Below are 17689 nucleotides of genomic sequence, written 5' to 3'. Positions count from 1 at the left end.
GGCATGTATACGAGAATGAAATGTCTGCAATTTCTTAATATAGTTAGTATTAAATATAATTAATAGTATGAATAAATATTATGATTTTTCTCTAAATAACTATTTTATAATAATTGTTCAAGTTATGAAACTAGAGATGTTTGAATGAAACAAAATTTTGTTCAGTTTAAATAAAGAAATGTTAAATTTCTAATGTGGCATCTGTAACTCGTATTGGTTCGCGTATACAGGTTATGGGTGTTACAATTGAACTCAACCCCTCCCAGGTAAGGATGCATGATTGAATATTACATAGAATAGTTGTATTCAATTCTTGAAGATTTGTTCTTCAATGTATATAAGAATAGTTGTAATAATCTCCATTAACGTTTCAAAACCAATAAGTATCATGCATGCAGTACCTTATATCCTCGAGGTAAATAACAAGAAATCTTCCATTTAAAGCTTTACCAAGAGCGGTAGCTTCTGCATGAAGACCGAACCTAGAATCAACTTCACCATTATGCCCATAATGTTCAAGAGAACCTGCTGAATGATAGGATTTGCACACAACCGTGAGCATTTGATCTTCCCCCAAGTACTCAGATAAAATCCTGCAACAAAGATGTCCGGGGAAACCCATACTTTGGTGAAGATCAAATGCTCGCAGTTATGTGCAAATCCTATCCTTCAATAGGTTATCTTGAGCTATATGGGCATAAGGACGAAGTTTATTCTAGGTTCAGTCTTTATACAGAAGCTACCGCTCTTGGTAAATCTTTAAGTGGCAGATTTCTTGTTGTTTGCCTCGAGGATATAAGGTAATTCATGCATGATACTTATTGGTTTCGAAATGTTAACGAAGATCATTACAACTATTCTTATATACATTGAATAACAAATCTTCAAGAACTGAATACAACTATTCTATGTAATGTTCAATCATGCAGTCCTTACCTGGGAGGTATAACACCCATTTCTTGTATACGTTTCTGTACATAAGTCACAGGTGTCACATGACTTTTAAAACATTTATTTATTTATAAATCCATAAAATTTTGTTTCTAAAAGCAAAAAAATTTAATATAATAATAATAAAACGTTCGTTAACATAAAGTAGTTAAAATAATCTTAAAGTTATAACATATTACAAAAATCATAAGCCAAATACATTCCAGAGCATTTTCATAAGTCTCATACATTCCATCTAAATATCAAAAGTATACATAATTGTCCTACAGTTACTGATGAGGCAACCTTTGATTGATGATATTCACTGCACTCCTTACTCCGCTAGTCTTTGCTATTACCTACGCGTGAAACCAACACACGCTAAGTATTTACTTAGTGAGGCATAACAATACAAATGAGGTGTAACCTAAACATGAATATATCTTAAAATATCAAGAAACGAGTTTAAATCGTATGAATCATATTAATACTTAAATTGGCTTGGCAAACCAAGGTTTATTCAGATAAGCTGCGAAACTAGATTTAGTATGCCCAGCATACATATCAATCAGTACATATATATTTATTTTTTTCTTTATTTGCCCAATGTATTTCAAATGAGAATGCAAGGTACATGCGTTGCACATAAGTGTCGAAATGGAAATTCATAAACTCATTATGAACTCCATGAATGCACACATAGTGTCGAAAGTACATATAATACTGATACGAAAATGCACTGTTATACATTAAACAAAATCGATCGATAACTTTTATACATAATTGTATGTCAAAATGGTAATTCACAAACTAATTATTAATACCATGGTTGCACATCTAGTGCCAAAAGTACACAAAGTACTGATACAAAAATGTACCATTATACATTACGCAAAATCGATCGATAACCATTATATACAATTTATGACAAAATGCACCTATGACTCTCAATGTATATACAATGGGCCTTTAAGTCAAATTCGTAGATTAAACATTTATTTCTGAAGCATCGATAACCATTAAAACAACATAAAAGTTCATCTATTCATTTTAGAGCAGTCATGCTCTAAATTTATTCATAATATCATTTCCATAAACATTTTAGAAATATATTGAAATATTGTAAAACATACTTTTATCAAAGCATTCGAGGTTGACTCATCGTAAGTTATCCTCATCTCATATAAGTATAATAAATGTACTCACCTGGTATGCCTCCTATTATGCCTTAATGATGTTCAACTAATCGGCAATTGTATCCTTGCCTTTTTCTGGCTTGACTCAGGAGCTTGATTACGATCTACACAAGCATCCATAATTACACATGCATTACAAATGTTAGAATATTTTCTATCATTTATACAAAATAATAATACTTAAAAGTACTATTATTTTAGAATTCTATTAAAATTCATAATAACTTAAAATTCCACTCTGAATAGTATCGGTACCCCTCCTATAGTATCGATACTCTTTTCAGTATCGATACCATTTTTGAATTCTGGAATCCATTTTTCAATTAAAGTATCAAAATCGTCCTCTTGGTATCGATACCCCTACATCAGTATCGATATTACTTGCATAAGTATCGATACTGTTCATCGTGTTCATCCTCTTTCCTCAAATTTAACCCTATAGTATCGGTATTATTCTTCCAGTACCAATACCCTTACCCATATTTTACTTATTTCACTTTGATTTTTACCCAAATTTTACCTAAATCTCTTAGTTTTATCTCCAACCATACCATTAAAGTCATCGTCACTTAACCCAACTAACTTACCTCTATAAATCTTCTCATAACATCTCAAATCTCCAAAAAAACTCTCAAAACTAAAATTCACACCAATTTTTCAAACACGGTTTTAGTCACTTCTAAGGCTCCAAATCTCTTGTTTAGTTCTTTGGCAAGTCAAATATACTTTTAAACTTCAATAAGTGACCATATTTCATCAAATCATTTAAAAAATCATTTTCTTAAATCTCAATTAAATAACTTATCTCTTAATTTTAATCATCCTTGAACTTTCCTTAAGCCTCTATATCACTTAAGGTTTCAAAACCAACCCATAAACAAAAGGAAAAACCAACTTGAAGAACCACTTTCAGACTTATCCTCTTATTTCCTCTATTCCCCACTTAAATATTCTTAATACAAATGAATATTAAATTTGTTTCCCTCTAAAGGACCATAATAACCTTCTATTCTTCCATTTTTAATAATTAGTCTTAAACACATTTTTCTAAATCATTCCTTATACTTTTCAATTTACTCAATTTAACCCACCAAAATTTTAAATCCTTTAACTATAGTCACTGACCTGATATTTGGGGTATTATAATTCTCCCCCTTAATAAAATTTGTCCTCGAATTTTAAGATGTACCTGATGCGAAGAGGTGTTAAAACTACTTCCTCATGTCCTCCTCTCTTTCCCAAGTTGCTTCTCGACTTTATGATTTTTCCAAAGTATTTTAACTAGAGGAATCTTCTTGTTACGCAGTTTTTTTCTTGAGCCAAGATCCGCATGGGTTTTTCTTCGTAATTCAAATCTAATTGGATCTCTATTTCCTCTAGTGTGATGATATGTGATGGATCTGATCGGTACTTCTTGAGAATCGACACGTGAAAAACATTATGATCTTGTTCATATCAGGAGGCAAAGCTAACTAATAAGCTACTGATCCGACCCTTTTTAAAATCACATAAGGTCTAATAAATCTCAGACTCAGCTTTCTTTTTAGCCCAAAACGTAATACTTTCTTCCAAGGTGATACTTTCAAAAATACCTTATCTCCCACTTGATATTCAATCTCTTTTCTCTTTATATCAATATAGGACTTTTGTCGATCGGAAGCTATCTTAAGGTTATCTTGGATAACTTTCACTTTATCTTCCATTTCTTTCATTAAATTCAGGCCAACTAGGTCTCGATCTTTTAGCTCAAACCAATTTAATGGTCCTCCCATACAAGGCTTCATACAGATCCATCTTATTACTCGATTGGTAAATGTTATTATAAGTAAATTCTGCTAAAGGAAAAATATCTTTCCCATGTTCCTTTGAATTCAATCATGCATGCCCTTAGCATATCCTCAAATATCTGAATAGTTCGCTATGATTGTCCATCTGTTTACGGATGAAAAGATGTGCTGAAATTCAATCGAGTACCCAATGCCTCGTGCAAAGACTTCCAATATCTTGAAGTAAACCTGGGATCTCGATCGGATACTATCGAAATCAGTATTCCATGTAGCCGAACTATCTCTTTTATATATAACTCAACATATTTATCCATCGCGTAATCTACCCGAACTGGAATGAAATGAGCTGTCTTGGTCAATCTATCCACAATTACCCATATTGAGTCCTTTTTATTGGGTGTCAACGGTAGCCCTGAAAAAAAATCCATTGTTACTAGTTCCCACTTCCACTTATGTATGGATATCGATTGTAGCAATCCAGAAGGCACTTGGTGTTCAGCTTTCACTTGCTGACATGTTAGGCTTTTTGCAACAAATTCTAATACAACTATTTTCATGCCAGGCCACCAATAACGACTCTTTATATCCTGATACATCTTATTCCAACCTGGATGCATTACCAAAGGACTATAATGTGCCTCGGATGAATATATTTCTTCAGTTCTTCATTATCTAGAATGCAAAGTTTTCCACGATAATATAGACATCCATCAGTCCCAATTTCGAAGTCTTTGGCCTCACATTTTTCTATTTGTACAATTCTTGTCAAACATTTTTCATCTTGTCCTTGTAGGTATTTTATCCAATCCAAGAGCATCGGCTTTAACTTAAGTTCAGATTTTAAGGCGCCATCCTCTTTTAAGGATATATGTGCATTTAAAGCCCGTAAAGTTGCAAAAGTCTTTCGGCTAAGTGCATCAGCTACCACATTAGCTTTCCCTGGATGATAATTGATGGTCACATCATAATCTTTTAAAAGCTCGATCCATCTTCTTTGCCTCAAATTCAGTTCTTTTTTAGTCAACAAATACTTTAGACTCTTATGATCTATATAAATATGGCATCGCTCACCGTACAAATAATGACGCCAAATCTTCAAAGCAAACACGACCGCTGCCAATTCCAAGTCATGTGTCGGGTAATTTCTCTCTTGAGTCTTCAACTGTCTCGAGGCATATGCCACAACTTTTCCTTCTTGCATAAGCACACATCCCAATCCGTTATGAGATGCATCACTAAAAACTACATAGTCTTTACTAGACTCAGGTTGTACAAGCATTGGTGCCTCTGTTACTATTCTTTTTTAGCATTTCAAAACTTTCTTGGCATTTCTCTGACCAAACAAAAGGCATATATTTATGTAACAACTTAGTTAGCGGTGAAGCTAACATTGAAAGTTCTTCATAAACCATCTATAATAACTAGCAAGCCCCAAGAAACTTTAAACTTCATAAATATTCTTTGGGGGTTGCCAATCCACTATAGCTTGAATTCCTCTAACTCTAACCAACTTTGTACTAATATAAGAGTGTGTAGAACAAGGGTTAACCAAAACAAACACAGGCTCATCGAAAAGATGGAATGTACCTGTTAAAATCTCCGGGTCATCATGATCTTCATTAGTCTTAATATTATAAATTCTAGCTACTCCACGAGTCTTGGGTTGCGGGATTGTCTCAGATTGTCCTCTGGATCTACCACTTTCTTTGTTTCTATTTGATGCTTCTACTGATCTCTCAGTTTGCACTCAATTATCCCCGAATTTCTTAGGACAATTTTGAGTATAATGACCAGTTTCACCACACTGCATGGTGAAATTTGCCACAAGTGTTACATGGAGTAGTTCTTTCTCCATATGATCTACCTGAGCTAGCAGCAAAAGACTGTGATTGCTTATTTTTCTGTGTAGCTACAGCAAAACTATCTATATTATTGTATCGGGAACTCGAACCCTTACCTCTCTTAGCATGATAGAAAGTTGAAGATGTTCCAAATCTTTTTCCCGTCTACATACCTTGCTCCACTACTAAAGTCTCCTCTTCAGATCTTTCAATGGCCTTAACTTTATTTATAACTTCTTACAGTCTAGGCAAGTTTAAAGCCAACATTATCTCTTTCAACTTAGGCTTTAAACCCTCGATGAACCAATCACGTCGAGCTTCATCATTGGGAACTACCTCAGTAGCAAAATGACTCAGTTTGTTGTACTCAGTCTTGTACTCATGTACTGCTCGATCACCTTATTTCAGATTAAGAAACTTCAGCAGCATCGCCCGTTTAAACTGCTCACTGATGTACTTGTTCTTAAAACATAACATTTTTAATATAAAGCAAAATACTAATTGAAATATGATAAGAGCTTCTAGTTAAATACAATTCAGAGCATTTTTCATACTTTAATTACATGCCAAATAATTTTTCCAAAACAATCTAGATTGTTCTATAGTTACTAACGAGTCAATCTTAATTGATGATATCATTTGCTAATGTTGCACTCCTTATTTGATTTGTCTCTTCTTTTGCCTATGCATAGAAGCAACACACGTTAAGTATTTACTTAGTGAGACATAATATTGTAAAGAAATCTCTATGTATACATAAGTATGTCATATTTATATAACTCGTACTAAATCATATATTCTTTAAGGATCCTATAATCCTCCTCAGTTAAATCGCTTTCCATTCCCAATTATCTTAATTACTTTCAGTATACCTAACATACCTATTTTTATTTATATTTTTCTTTTTTCATTTATCTATTTAGTCATTATTCTTTATTTTCATTGAGATCATCCATTCATACTTGTAATACATCATTACGCATTTTCATTTATGGTATTCTTTCATGCTAAAAATACACCAATATGCATTTTATTTATGGCATCATTTCATGCCTTTTATATGCTATTATACATTTTATTTATGGCATCCTTTCATGATCTTTTATACGCTATTATACATTTCATTTATGACATCCTTTCATTCCCTTTTATACGCTATTATACATTTCATTTATGGCATTCTTTTATGCCCTTTTATACGCTATTATACATTTTATTTATGGTATCCTTTCATGCCCTTTATACACTATTATACATTTCATTTATTGCATCCTTTCATGCCTTTTATATAATGTTATACATTGTCATACATCTAGTCTTTTACTCAAAGGCATTTAGCCTTTCATCTAACTAGCATAGTTGACGCATTTCTGTCAAATGCACATATAGGTCACAAAGGAACTTAGCCTTTCATCTTAGTGGCATAATTGATACCTTTCTGTCAAATGCACAGCTAGGCCATTAATCTTTTTTTTTGAACTATTTTTACTCTAATAATTAATCATAACATCACTTAACTATTCCAATTCATTATAAATTCTATAGTTTGCACACATAGTGCAAATACGGTAATTCACAAACTTATTATAATTTACGTGGGTGCAACCCACTACAAATACATAAATTAACTCTTTTTAATTTATTAGAAATCTTCTACATTTGCACCCTTAGTACTGATATCGTAATTTACCAACTTTCTATTCATGTTCATTTATTAAGATGAACATGTAGTGCCTATACCGTATCTCATCAACTCATGATGAATTTTGTGGATTTGCACGCTTAGTGCATGTACGGTTATTCATCAACATATGATAAATTCCTTGAATTGCACACTTAGTGCCGAAATGGTTATTCATCAACATATGATGAATTCCGTGAATTGCATACTTAGTGCCAAAATGGTTATTCATCAACATATGATGAATTTCGTGAATTGCACACTTAGTGTTGAAATAGTTATTCATCAACATATGATAAATTCAGTGAATTGCACACTTAGTGCCGAAATCGTTATTCATCAACATATGATGAATTCCATGAATTGCACACTTAGTGTCGAAATGGTTATTCATCAACATATGATGAATTCTGTGAATTGCACACTTGTGCCAAAACGGTTATTCATCAACATATGATGAATTACATGAATTGCACACTTAGTGCCGAAACGGTTATTCATCAACATATGATGAATTCCGTGAATTTCACACTTAGTTCCGAAAGGGTTATTCATAAACATATGATGAATTCCGTGAATTACACACTTAGTGCCTATTTGGTAATCACCACACACATATATTAACCAATCATACATCTATAACTATTATAACATATAGTTACACAATTAAGTGCACTAACCTGGCTTGCCTGGCTATTATATTCAAAACGCAATTCTGACTACTCAGCTACTTTATCTTTACCTTTTGTTTTACTTGACTCGGAAGCTTGATTTCGATCAACTCAAGAATCCAAAAAAGACATGTATGATATTAATTGTTAGTATATTTCCTAAAAATTATACTTAAACATTACTCAAGAGTACATATTATTATATTTTCTATAACAATCATAGCTTATCTCCACATTTCTGGCTCAATAGTATCAATACCCTTACCTTGGCATCGATACTACTATACTATGGAACTGATACTCTATTATGGTATCGATACTATTTTTGCATTTTTTTAAAGGTATTGATACCTTCCTCATAGTATCAATACCCCTCCTTTCGTATCGATACTGATTGCATCAATATCGATACTATTCAGCTGATTCATCCCATTATAGTCTAGAGTATCGGTACTATTCTATTAGTACTGATACCATCACCCAGATTTTCCATTTTTCAGCCTGAAACATACTCAAATTTGGTCAAATTTCCTCATGTTTACCCTCAACAACTCTATTTAACTCTTCTCTACTTATTCATACTAACGTTTCTTTATTTAGCTACTTAAAACATCTAGTATCCTTCAAGATCATTGGATTCTAAGAATCACACTACATTTTCTAACTTGTTTTTAAACTCATCCAATGCTTCCAATCTTTCATTTACCTCTTTGACAAGTCAAAACTACTAATAAACATCAATAAACACTCTTATCTTAACATATCATTTCATAACCCATTTTCTTAATTCTCTATTATTTCTTTCATCTCATAGTTTTAATCCTATATAACCTTTCCTTAAGTTTATATATCACTTAAGGTTACAAGAACTACCCATAATAAAAAAGGAAAAACTGATTAATTAAAGTTTACCTTTGGAGCTACGGGGGAGAGAGAAAACCCCACGAGAAAGAAGAATAAGAGGAAGAGATAGCTTCTTTGACTTTCTTTTCCCTTTTTCTTAAATCCCTAGAATTTAAATGGTTTTTTTTTATTTTTTTAAAAAGACCAAAATGCCCTTTCATTAATCTATATCTTACGCATTGGTCTTACTTAAGTCATTTCTTATACTTTACCTTTTATTCAATTTAGTCCTCCAAAATTTAATTTCCTTTCAAATTAGTCACTGACCTACTATTTGGGTATTACAATTCTTCCCTTAAGAAAATTCATCCTCGAATTTAAAGACTTTATGCATTTACCACAATACTTCAACTAGAGAAATCATTTTGTTACGTGGTTTCTGTATTTCTCTAGTCCAAATCTGTATTGGTTATTTTTCATAATTCAATTTTAATCAAATCTCTATTTCCCAAAGTGAGGACATGCAATGGATTTGATTGGTCGTTAATAAGCAATGACACATTAAAACATTATAGGTCTTGTCCATTTCAGGAGACAAAAGCTAACCGATAAAATCTATTAAGGTTCAAAAATTCTTGAACTCAATCCAAACCGCAATACTTCCTAAACCATTTATAGATGCATTAGTAAAAACTACATAATCTTTACCCAACTCGAGTTGTATAAACATTGATATCTCTGTTTCAATCCTCTTTAGCATTTCAAAACTCTCTTGACCCTTTTTTGTTCTACAAAAAGACATATATTTCCTTACAACTTGGTTAGCAGCAAAGCTAACGTCGAAAAGTTTTTCACTAACCTTCAATAGTAAACAGAAAGCCCCAAAGAAATCCAACTTCATAATCATTCTTTGGGGTTTCAAATTTACTACAACATGAGTTTTTCTTAAGATCTACTCTTATACCTTATGCCGAAATAACATGGTCAAAGAAAACCATATCTGCTAACCAAAGTTTCACATTTGAATAGTTTGGCAAACAAGTTCTTCTCTCGAAGAATCTTATTTAACTATCAAAAGCTATTTATATCCACATAGATTTATCTTTCTTTTCGCTAATAACACACATACCTCCCAAGATGAAATACTCGAGTTGATAAAACTTTGATCAATCAACTCTTGTAATTGAGTCTCTAATTCTCTTGACTCACTTAAGTCATTTAATACTAAATCATAGAAACATGTACAATACCTTAATAACTATTAACCTTAAATTCCACCTTTCGATATGGAGGTAACTCAATAAATTTACCTAAAAAGACATATATAAATTCCCAATTTTTTGTGAAATTATCAAACAATTCTACTTTAATTATTTTAGTATCTATCACATTAACCATAAAAGTTATATATATATATATATATATATATATCTGACATCATTTTCTTCACAGTCATTATCAATATCACCTTGAGCGATGATTTTACTTTCTCACTAAAAACTATAATTTTCATAACCTCTGCATCTTTCTAAAATAATCGTCTCTAGAGACACACAACTTATATTCAATATGATTTTAACTCATCAAATGATAATTTCATCAGGTTCAATGGGAACATAGCCCCTGAAATTTTTATCAATTGTTTACTACATGTCCAACTCATCTTTGCACCATGACCCACTAGGGTTTACTGCTATCATCTCACTCGAGATTAAGTTAAATAGAATAATTTTATTTTAAAATCTTTATTTTCCTTCTTGAGAAAATTCGTGTAACCTTCTAGATCTTTTAAAATATTCTCGAGTAATTGAAACATTTTTTCTCTCGACTATGAAAGTCTAATTATCCACATTATTAAATAATAATGCTTGACAACTTTGTAACAATAACCTCATAGCAGTTAATGCAAAAATTACACTAGTAACCAAATTTACTCTTAAACAAACTCATAATCACTTGATCCACTAATAATTCATCTTTCTATAGGCTTTTAGCGGTCAATGTATTTACCGCTTACTCCTTTCTTCTTCCTTAAATTAACAACACTTTGAACAATTTAATGCTTTACTTAAATATTTCTCAACTAATTAAGCTTACATAAAGAAATCTCGGAATCATCACTATATTCAAAAATCTCCCCTGGATCCTCATCCTATTTAACTTCTCTTGTAAACCATTCAAACTTTTTAATAGATTCCTCAAATGAAGAATCATCGTTAAACATTGGGGCATTCCTTCCACAGAATGGAGGAAAATCGCTAGTAGCTTCTACCCTTTTACGGCATGATACTAAAATCATGCCGAATTCTCTTGGGTCGATTTTGATCTCAACTTTCTTTTTACTATCATCTACTTTCTTACCTTTGTCCTTAGTTTCCGACATCTATTAGGACACACTTAAGAATAACACTCAAGTTAATAAGGAGTGACGTCAATCACCCTCTAATTGATACCATATAAGTAACTTTGACAATCTTAATGGTATGTAATCCTTTTTACATTAAAATACATTCGATTCGGCCGAGAATTGACTAAACATGTAACTCTGATACCAATAAATGTAACATCCATATCCCGTATACCTTTTCGTACACAAAATACAGATGTCACGTCAATTTTAAAATATTTCCTCTTTTAGAAACCCGTAAAATTTTATTTCCATATTTTCTTAAAACATAACATTTTTAATATAAAGCAAAACATTAATTGAAATATGATAAGAGGTTCTACTTAAATAACATTCAAAGCATTTTTCATACTTTAATTAAATACCAACTAAATTTTTCCAAAACAAACCAGATTGTCCTATAGTTATTGACGAGTCAATCATAATTGATGATATCTGTTGATATTGTTGCACTCCTTATTTGATTTGTATCTTATTTTTCCTACGCGTGGAAGCAACACACGTTAAGTATCTACATAGTGAGACATAATATTGTAAAAATATCTTTATGTATACATAAGTATGTCATATTTATTTAATTCGTACTAAATCGTATATTCTTTAAGGATCCTACAATCCTCCTCGATTAAATTGTATTCCATTCCCAATTATCTTAATTACTTTCAGTATGTCTAGCATACCTATCTTTCTTTATATTTTTCTTTTTCCATTTATCTCTTTATTCATTATTCTTTATTTTCATTGAGAGCATCCATTCATCTTATAGTGCACCATTATGCATTTTCATTTATGGCATTCTTTCATGCCAATAATGCACCCATATGCTTTTTATTTATGGCACCCTTTCATGCTCTTTTATACGCTATTATATATTTCATTTATGGCATCCTTTCATGCTTTTTTATATGCTATTATACATTTCATTTATGGCATCCTTTCATGCCCTTTTAAGGCTATTATACATTTTATTTATGGCATCCTTTCATGCCCTTTTATACGCTATTATACATTTCATTTATGGCATCCTTTCATGCCCTTTTATACACTATTATGCATTTCATTTATTGCATCCTTTGATGCCTTTTATACAACGTTAGACATTGTCATACATCTAGTCTTTTACTCAAAGGCATTTAGCCTTTCATCTAACTGGCATAATTGACAACTTTCTTTCAAATACACAGCTAGGCCTCAAAGGCACTTAGCCCTTCATCTAACTTCATAATTGACACCTTTTTGTTAAATGCATAGCTAGGCCATTAATCTTTTATTTAAAAACTATTTATACTCTAATAATTATTCTTAATATCACTTAACTCTTCCAATTCATTATAAATTCTATATTTTGAACACGTAGTGCCAATACAGTAATTCGCAAACTTATTATAATTTACGTGGGTTGCATACCCACTACAAATACGGAAATTAACTCTTTTTAATTTATTATAAATCTTATACATTTGCACCCTTTGTGCTAATATGGTAATTTACCAACTCTCTATTCATGTTCATTTATTAAGATGCACAAGTAGTGCTTATACGGTAGTTCTTCAACTCATGATGAATTCCATGGATTTGCACACTTCGTGCCTGTACGGTTATTCATCAACATATGATGAATTATGTGAATTACACACTTAGTGTCAAAACAGTTATTCATCAACATATGATGAATTCCGTGAATTGCACACTTAGTGCCGAAACGGTTATTCATCAACATACGATGAATTCCATGAATGGAACACTTAGTTTCGAAACGGTTATTCATCAACAAAAGATGAATTCCATGAATTGCACACTTAGTGTTGAAACGGTTATTCATCAACATACGATGAATTCCGTGAATTGCATACTTAGTGCCTAAACTGTTATTCATCAACATATGATGAATTTCGTGAATTACATACTTAGTGCCAAAACGGTTATTCATCAACATATGATGAATTCCGTGAATTACACACTTAGTGTCGAAATGATTATTCATTAACATATGATGAATTCCGTGAATTGCACACTTAGTGTCGAAATGGTTATTCATTAACATATGATGAATTCCATGAATTGCATACTTAGTGCCAAAACGGCTATTCATCAACATATGATGAACCGTGAATTACACACTTAGTGCCTATTTGGTAATCACCACACACATATATTAAGCAATCATACATCTATAACTATTATAGCATATAGTTGCACAATTAAGTTCACTCACGTAGCTTTCCTCGCTATTATATTCAAAACACAATTATGATTACTCAGCTACTTTATATTTGTCTTTTATTTTACTTAACTCAGAAGCTTGATTTCGATCTACTCAAGCATCCAACAAAGACATGTATAATATTAATTGTTAATATATTTCCTAACAATTATGCTTAAACAATACTCAAAAGTACATATTATTATATTTTCTATAACAATCTTATCTTATCTCTACATTTCAGGCTCAATAGTATCGATACCCTTACACTGGTATCGATACTACTATATTATGGTACCGATACTCTATTACGATAACGGTACCATTTTTGCATTCTGTTTTTAATGATATTGATACCTTCCTCATGGTATCGATACCGCCTTCGGTATCGATATTGATTACGTCAATATCGATACTAAGTTATTCATCCCATTTTAGCCTAGAGTATCGGTACTGTTCTATCAGTATCGATACCATCACCTAAATTTTCCATTTTCAGCCCGAAATATACTCAAATTTGGTCAAATTTCCTTATGTTTACCCTAAACACTATTTAACTCTTCTCTACTTATTCATACTAACTTTCCTTCATTTAGCTACTTAAAACATCTAGCATCCTTCAGTAACATTGGATTCTAAGAATCACACTACATTTTCTAACTTGTTTTTAAACTCATCCAATGCTTCCAATCTTTCATTTACCTCTTTGACAAGTCAAAACTACTAATAAACATCAATAAACTCTCCTATATTAACATATCTTTTCAAAATCCATTTTTTTAATTCTCTATTATTTCTTCCATCTCATAGTTTTAATCCTATATAACCTGTACTTAAGCTTATATATCACTTAAGGTTACAATAACTACCCATAATAAAAAGGAAAAATTGATTAATTAAAGTTTATCTTTGGAGCTATAGGGGATAGCAAAACCCACAGGAAAGAAAAATAAAAGGAAGAGATAGTTTCTTTGACTTTCTTTCCCCTTTTTCTTAAATCCCTAGAATTTAAATGGGTTTTAATTCATTTCACTTATGAAGACCAAAATGTCCTTTCATTAATTTATCTCTTACACATTGGTCTTACTTAAGTCATTTCTTATACTTTACCTTTTATTCAATTTAGTCCTCCAAATTTTTAATTTCCTTTCAAATTAGTCACTGACCTACTATTTGGGGTATTACATTTTCATAAGTCCAATACATGCCATCTAATTATCAAAAGTAGACATAATTGTCCTACAGTTACTAATGAGGTAACCTTTGATTGATGATATTCCCTGCACTCCTTACTCCACTAGTATTCACTATTATCTACGCGTGAAACCAACACAAGCTATGTACTTACTTAGTGAGGCATAACAGTACAAATGAGGTGTAACCTAAACATGAATATATCTTAAAATATCAAAATACGATTTTAGTTCGTATGAATCATATTAATACTTAAATTGGCTTGGCAAACCAAGGTTCATTCACATAACCTGTGAAACTACGTTTAGTATGCCTAACATACCTATCAATCAATATATATATATATATATATATATATTTATTTATTTTTTCTTTATTTGCCCAATTTATGTCAAATGAGAATGCTAGGTACATGCGTTGCACCTACGTGCCGAAATGGAAATTCACAAACTCATGATGAACTCAATGAATGCACACATAGTGTCGAAAGTACATATAGTATTGATACGAAAATGCACTTTTATGCATTAAACAAAATCGATCGATAACTTTTATACATAATTGTATGTCGAAATGGTAATTCAAAAACTCATTATGAATACCATGGTTGCACATCTAATGCCGAAAATACATAAAGTACTGATACGAAAATGCACCATTATGCATTACACAAAATCGATCGGTAACCATTATATACAATTTATGTCAAAATGCACCTATGACTCTCAATGCACATACAATGGGATTTTAAGTAAAATTCGCATATTAAACATTTATTTCTGAAACATCGATAACCATTAAAACAACATAAAAGTTCATCTATTCATTTTAGAGTAGTTCATACTCTAAATTTATTTGTAATATCATTTCCATAAACATTTTGAAAACATATCGAAATATTGTAAAACATATTTTTATCAAAGCATTCGAGGTTGACTCATCGCAAGTCATCCTCATCTCATATAAGTATAATAAATATACTCACCTGGTATGTCTCATTATTATGCCTTAATGATGTCCAACTACTCGAGAACTTTATCCTTGCCCTTTTTCAGCTTGACTCAGGAGCTTGATTACGATCTACACAAGCATCCATAATTACACATACATTACAAATGTTAGTATACAATCTAACATTTATACAAAATAAAAATATTTAAAAGTACTATTATTTTTGAATTCTATTAAAATTCATACTAACTTAAAATTCTAGTCTGAATAGTATCAGTACCCCTCCTATGGTATCGATACTTATATACTACGGTATCGATACTCTCTTCAGTATTGATACCATTTTTGCATTCTGGAATCCATTTTTTAATTACAGTATCGATATCGTCCTCTTGGTATCGATACCCCCACATCAGTATCGATACTACTTGCATAAGTATCATCGTGTTCATCCTCTTTTCTCAAATTTAACCCTATAGTATCGGTAATGTTCTTCTAGTACCGATACCCTTACCCATATTTTACTTATTTCACTTCGATTTTTACCCAAATTTCGCCTAAGTATCTTACTTTTATCTCCAACCAAACCATTAAAGTCATCATCACTTAACCCAACTAACTTACCTCCATAAATCTTCCCATAACATCTCAAATCTCCAAAGAATTCTCAAAACTAAAATCACACCAATTTTCCAAACATGTTTTTAATCACTTCTAAGGCTCCAAATCTCTTATTTACTTATTTGGCAAGTCAAATATACTTTTAAACTTCAATAACTGGTCATATTTCATCAAATCATTTAAAAACTCATTTTCTTAAATCTCAATGAAATCACTTATCTCTTAGTTTTAATCACCCTTGAACTTTCCTTAAGCCTCTATATCACTTAAGGTTTCAAAACTAACCCATAAACAAAAGGAAAAACCAACTTGAGGAAACCTTACCTCTAAAGGACCATAATGTCATTTCATTCTTTCATTCTTAATAATTAGTCTTAAACACAATTTTCTAAATCATTCCTTATACTTTTAAATTTACTCAATTTAACCTACCAAAATTTTAAATCCTTTAATTATGGTCACTGAACTGATATTTGGGGTATTACAGGAGGGGTTGAGTTCAATGACCCTCAAAGAAAGCTTGTCTTACAAATTTCTAGCTTACCATTTGGACACTGCCTCCGGGTTTTATTGGTTATTCAATCAACATGATTAACCTGGATAATCCCAATTACAGAACTAATTTCGTCCACGACTTGCAGGAGACTCTATTCTATAGACGTTTTGGTAAGGTTCAAGTGGAACATATGGAAAGGGCTCGTAGTTTCATAAAACATGGTGTTGTGTCTTTGGATGGAGGAATTCTGAGGAAGAATAGACTTATTTGTTTACATTGTTAATTTACCTATTACTTTAAAGTAATAGGTTTCAAAATTCCAAGTATCGATACTCCAAGTACCGGTTTGAAGTAAGCAATTAGTGCATTGACATCCCCATTGATGATTTTCTTTGCTTTACCTCTTTGAAGTGCATTGTAGAGGTCTTTATGTGTAAATTTAACATTCTGATAACCCATATATAAAGTGCATTGTAGAAGTAATAGGTAAATTTATAATGTAAACGGTAAAAGTATAACGGTATAATGATAATAGCTTAAACACATCGTATCAATACTTTGTTATATCGGTATCGATACTTTAATTCCAGTATACATCTCAAACAATTTGCACGCAAAAAGTATCGATATACTCAGAATTTTGAAACCTATTACTTTAAAGTAATAGGTAAATTTACATTTTATACGATAAAAATCTACTTGTTTAATGATAACAGGTGTAAATATAACGTATCGATACTTTTTTATAGGTATTGGTACTTTTATTCCACTATGTTTCTCAAACAATTTGCACGCAAAAAGTATCGATACACATGTACAAAGTATCGATACTTTTAATTCCGAAACCTATTACTATAAAGTAATAGGT

At 31.4% G+C, this 17689-nt stretch overlaps 1 long non-coding RNA gene across 1 annotated transcript; it reads left to right on the top strand.

Annotated features, from left to right (window-relative positions):
* The first annotated feature begins 727 nt into the window (after positions 1–727).
* On the top strand, positions 728–16837 carry LOC120146283. The gene is made up of 3 exons (XR_005518202.1): positions 728–800; positions 930–943; positions 16816–16837. It is a non-coding gene; the product is annotated as an uncharacterized LOC120146283 (long non-coding RNA).
* The last annotated feature ends 852 nt before the right edge of the window (positions 16838–17689 follow it).

This window comes from Hibiscus syriacus, unplaced genomic scaffold (genome assembly GCF_006381635.1).
Source record: "Hibiscus syriacus cultivar Baekdansim isolate YM2019G1 unplaced genomic scaffold, ASM638163v2 tig00110904_pilon, whole genome shotgun sequence".
NCBI classification, from domain to species: Eukaryota; Viridiplantae; Streptophyta; class Magnoliopsida; order Malvales; family Malvaceae; genus Hibiscus; species Hibiscus syriacus.
The sequence above is the reverse complement of the archived record's forward strand: the minus strand, read 5'-3'. Positions and strand labels throughout refer to the sequence as shown.